Here is a 6,062-nt window from a genome sequence, read left to right on the forward strand (position 1 = left end):
TCCACTCCAATAGCGATATTATAATAATAATATAATATTAACCAAATGGCACCTAAATATAATATCACCAATCAAATAAAAACATTCCATACGGAACACATGAACTAATGCAGAACATATATGGCAAATGAAGTATTTTCTGGTAAATGTTCAGAATATGTATAGAATTGATATGATCCTCGAAAGTATAGAAAGATAACAAAATTCAGAATATGCATAGAATTGTTCTTCGAAAGATCTATAACACCAAAATATTATTTCAGTCTTGAGTACTCAAATCCAAGTTGTAGAGAAAATGTGATATTAAGGGAAATGTAAAACAATAGATTGCAATTGTATTCCCTTAGCTTCGCAACATAAATTGCAGCAGCCAGCAGAGCAGCTACAAAAGACAATACCAAAACTATATTAAAAGCAGATCAGACAAATGTAATTGTTTCTAAAATAAGTTTGTAATATGTATAAGAGAAGAGAAGAAAAGAAGGATCGCGAATTATTCAAACAGTTTGAAGCAATAAGTAAAACAATTCTATCAATCAATATACTGAAGCTGTCAAAGGAATGAATCAAATTGATCTGATCAAATTGGAAAATTTTATAAGGAGAATATGGAAAGGTAAAGGAATAAAGGGAAAATAATAATGTCAAAACTATACACTATATATATATAGAGAGAGAGAGTAAAGCCTAGCTCCAAGATACACTTAGAGACTTAATGAAAGGCTAATTTAAGGGAGCAACTCTTTGAATATTCACATAACTTATTTGAGAAATCCCGGCCTCATACAAAATTATTATATTCCGCCAAAGTAGTAAAAAAGAGGAAATACGACACATGATCAAGTTTAAACAAAATTAGTGACGGTGCAATAAAAGGACAAAATTAAAGTCTACCTCAAGTGGCAACTTAATTTAATTTGGGATCCAGTGAACATAAAGTTAACTATATATGAAGTTTGTTAATGATGTATATATAGAAAATAATGGATCGGAATTACAAAATATTGTATTCAACCTAACCTAGCTAGCAATATAAAGTTGAGTATGAAGTTTAATAAAATAATACAAATACAAAAGAACCAGAGGATTGGATATAAGAATGTATGTCTCTCCATCTAAGTTATGCTAAGGGACATATATTAAACACTTAAATTAAAGGATCAATCGGACCTCATCTAATTAATTTTCACATAAAATTAAAGCAAGCCTCCTTTGCTTTGCTTCTAGAACCTTATTCCAAAAACACTTTAACTCCTCCTGATAGGATAGTGCCTAATTAAGCAATATAATGGTTAGTGTGGGATATGACATTGGACTCACTAATTTTACTCCAAAATGGAATGGAAGCTAAGCATGCAGATGCAGTGAAATAAATAAGTTTCAAGTCACATTTCAAATTAACACTCCTTTCCATCTCCACATTTTATTCAATTTGTTTATCCATATATGCATCACATGATTTTACTTAATCGACATTATTAGCTAGGCATTTATATATTTAAGTTTACATTCCAATTTCGATCAGTTTTTCTATCTGTCCATATATAAACATATTGTATAACACATAAACCACAATCATCACTTTGTCCAATCCAGTCATCAACAAACCAAAAGTGCACATTTATCTATCCTGATATATATATATATATATATATATATATTCACAAGCTAAGGTAGAATAGAAAGCTATTTTCTGAAATATATAGATCGAGATATACCTGGACATGCAATGATATAAGCCAGCCAGCACAAACATGTTTCAGCTGCCCTGAGGGTCAAGCTCTCCGCTGTTATAGCTTGAATTCTCAATATGCAGTTCCTGCCATCCTTTCCATTTCGCACCGGCTTTCAAAGTGATGGGTTTTTCCACAGCAGCAGCTCCCACACACAACATCTTCTGATATTCATTATCTCCAAGGTTCGAGATTTTCTTTACCTTCTTGTCCCAAGGATTCCACAACACTTAAAATGAAATGTAGAAACTTAATAATCAGTCATTCAGTCATGTTAGAAAAAAACTATTTAACAGATCGAATTGAATTGGCAGATGGATATTTTATTTGCATATCAAATACCCTTCCTTAATAGAAAATTAAGAATTTCAGTGAAAACCAACCCCAGCAAGCTAAGCTAATTAAGCTAAAATATCCTTTAATTTATACACCTCATCCATCAAGAAAGAATAAATCACCCTAGCTTAGCTTAGCTTTCATGAAAAAATAAATATAGATCTTACCTGCATCAGGAAGTCCACCCTTATTCATCACATATGTCCTATTGCTTTCATGATCAATGATTGCAATTTTTGTTGGAGTGTTTAGATATATTTTATCCACCTATGTAAAATTGTGTTCCAAATGAGAGACATGGTAAAGGCAGCAAATACAATACTTGACACAATGAAAATTCCTAAAATCCTTACTTGTCCTTCAATTTTAATAGCAGCATCATATTGTTCAGTATTCAGCTCCCCCTTCTGCAACTTATCAAAACAATGCATTGTGTCTGGCCCCTCAACACGAACAGAACTGTTACAAGAATTATAACGCATGGTTGAGAAATATGATTTTTCCAAAGACTTACTGTGACATGAGCAGCACAAGTACTACTACAAGTAAAATAGCAGCATCATATCATTATATTGTCACATCAAAAACTAAACATCCAAGGTTCGATTGATCACTTGTCCTTAAAGATAGACAGTATGAACTTAATACACTTGATGAAACACAAAATTGGCCTGGTAATAAAGATGGAATTAATCTAAAAGGCAGCATTGTATAGTATAGTATACTCTGATCTAGACATAAATTATAACAATTAATAATCCGGTTATTTATTTCTTTAGCTCCTTAAAAAATTTGAATAATTATATTGCAAATGTCATCCTTTAATTTTCTCAGATCAGCAATATATATATATATATATATATATATATTATATTGTACAGATGAGATGGATCGAATCAGCATGTAAAAACAAAAACACATATAACTGCAAATGAGATTCATGAACTCAAGGCATACATACAAGAAAATTAAAGATGGAATGGATGAGATGTACTAATTAAGTAAGTGCTCACCCTATGTCGTCTGATGAAACAGGGAGATAGGTGTGATACCCAAATGTAAAGTCGAAGGACTTTCCAGCAGTGTTGAGGTTTCCTATTTGAGATATTAGTATAAGATGTCCTGATTCTCCTCCAGATTTCAATGTTAACCTCAATCGGAATTCAAACCTAGAAAAAAACCAGCGCTCTCTCTAAATTAGTGTGGAAAAATATATATTATAAGTTAACCAAAAAGTAATCAATGCACCAATTCGAACCTGTGAGGCCAGATATTCAAGTCGTTTTCAGAGGGCTTCAGTATCAAGTCAACAAATGCTTTAGAGTTTTCCGGTGCTTCTAGGAGAGGTTTCTCGTCAATGCTCCAAAAACTGTTTCTAGCAAATCCATGTAGTTTCTTAAGAGGTCCATGCTCTGCCAACTGCAAACAGAAAGCTAGCGGTTAGTGTAATTAAGTGATGAGAGAATTGAAGATAGGAATTGAAAGATCATATATATATATATATATATATATATATATATATATATATATATATATATATATAATACCTGAGGAAAGCATATAGCGATACCTCCACGAATTGGGTGTGGAGGGTTGAAAGTGGCCTGCAAAGCATATAATAAGGATGACTTAAACTTCATTCGATCACATGAAAAGAGAAATTGAGCTCGCTCATCAAACTACCTTACTACTCAGAAAGAGCAATTCTTCTCCATGAACATTCTTCCATGAAGTTACATGGCCCCATAGAGATACACCTAAACATGAAAAGAAGGCCAGAATCAGAGAGAAATAAATTAAAGATGTCAGAAAATATTGAATCGGAGAGAAATAAATTAAAGATGAATCGGAGAGAAATGGCCGGCGTTGCTACCTCGGCGGAGCTGCCGTTAACCTCCCTAAGAACAACTTTGTCGAGGTCATTCATACCCTTACACACCTCCATTGCTTTCTTCTCGCTACTAGTACCAGCCATCATATCACACAGTAAGTCTCTTACTTTCTACTCCTCTCTTAATAAGCACACCACCTTATGCGATATCTCTCGTTTCGTTGGGGATAACGGAATCTTTTCCTTTTTATTTTTAGTAGTGCACAGAGGGTAGTGGCGTACCCTCATGCAGTGTACGGAGGCAGCTGGCAGTATGAGCAACGGATCATGCACTCTCTTTCATCTGACGTGGCCCCCAATCGAATATAGGTCTGCATGGATTTTGTGTATGCTCAAGGAGACCGTTTGTCACAACTTTCAAACAAAAAAATATATATATTAGTAAGGTTGTCCATTTATTTCAGAATTAGAAACTATATATACTTATTACTTTGACAATGTGTTTTTTTTTTTTTGTTAGACCACGAAATATCCTGAGCAGGTCCTAACATTCAATCGTTATACCGTGCACCAAGGCACACATAGCAGTGTGCGCCCATCCCTCCCAAAACGACATTATTTTGTTAAGTTGTGTGGGTAATTAACTTGACAAAAATTTATGTGTATTCAGTTATAAAATTCTGTGTTTACAGGTATAAAATTATGTAATTTTGAAACAGGGGATTTTTATCCTTTTAAAAAAGATTATGTATTTTCAGGTATAAAATTATGTGTTTTCAGTTATAAAATTCTGTGTTTACATGTATAAAATTATGTAAATTTGAAATAGGAGATTTTTATCTTTTGAAAAAAGATTATGTGTTTTCAGTTATAAAATACTGTGTTTTCAAGTATAAAATTATGTACATAAACTTTTAACATAATACACATAAATTCCTTGTTTCGGATGTACATAATTATATAAACAAATGTACATAATTATATACCATAATGTACATAATCCCCCTGAATTATATGTTTATAGCACATTTTCCCCTGAATTATCCATGTAAGCATATTAGCCCCCTCAATTATTCTAAAACTGGCGCTCCCCCCCCCCCCCCCCCGATATATTAAATTGACATTTATACCCTTAAAGTAAATATTTTATTTATTTTTGTTCTCCAACAAATTATTGCTTATACATAGGGATGACAATAGTTCGGTTCGAACTGAACCGGACACTATATCAATCGAATTGAAAGTTTCCAGTTATGATTCAGATCCAGAACCTAATATTTGGATTTCAATTTATTAAAATTATGAATCACAAAAACTGGATCTTGAACCGTGAACCGGCGGTTTCAGATCCAGTTCGCAATTTTGAACCGTCTTGGTAGTGCTATAATACCCCACTTTTCTTAAACCTTATTAACAATTACTTAACTTAGAAATGAATACTAACAAGCATAATAAATCTACTAATCATCAAAAAAGGTGTCACCGCCACAATCACCATACTTGGTGATTGCACAGACAAGGAAAGGTTCTAAACATCCACAAACTTACTACTTAAAAACAACTTGGGATTGAACCCCGGTGTCCAGCACCATCAAAACAACTAAATAAGTCTACAACCAAAGTCTCAAAATAGCATAACTAAAGTAAGAGTTTAGACTACAACTAGCACACTAAGCTAATCTAGTCTAACTCGAACGCTCTCATGACTTGGGCCCACCTGAAAGGGGTTAACAAACACACAAGTAGAATGCAACCCGTTATCACGAAGATAAGTATAACGCCACTCAACCTTGTAAAATACCATAGTATATGCTTTTGGAAAACATTTGTTTCACACAATTAGATCAAGCATTCTAAACACTACTTAAGCTACATTTAAACATACTCAACAGGGTTTCTATATGCTTGCAACCTAATTATCAAATAGGCATACTTTCACAATAATTTAGCTTATCAACAATCTCATGCTTGCACTTACATATCTTATCATGACGATATACACTAATCATACTCAAATTGTTTTTGTTAAGTTGTGTGGGTAATTAACGTGACAAAAATGTATGTGTATTCAGTTATAAAATTCTGTGTTTATAGGTATAAAATTATGTAAATTTGAAACAGGGGATTTTTATGCTTTTAAAAAAGATTATGTATTTTCAGGT

The 6,062-nt window shown here is 32.9% G+C and overlaps 1 pseudogene; it reads right to left on the reverse strand.

Moving 5' to 3' along the window:
- Window positions 1-317: 317 nt before the first annotated feature.
- Window positions 318-4,047, reverse strand: LOC109192067 (annotated as a pseudogene).
- Window positions 4,048-6,062: the final 2,015 nt, after the last annotated feature.

The sequence above is a fragment of the Ipomoea nil genome, unplaced genomic scaffold (genome assembly GCF_001879475.1).
Source record: "Ipomoea nil cultivar Tokyo-kokei standard unplaced genomic scaffold, Asagao_1.1 scaffold1761, whole genome shotgun sequence".
Lineage (NCBI taxonomy): Eukaryota > Viridiplantae > Streptophyta > Magnoliopsida > Solanales > Convolvulaceae > Ipomoea > Ipomoea nil.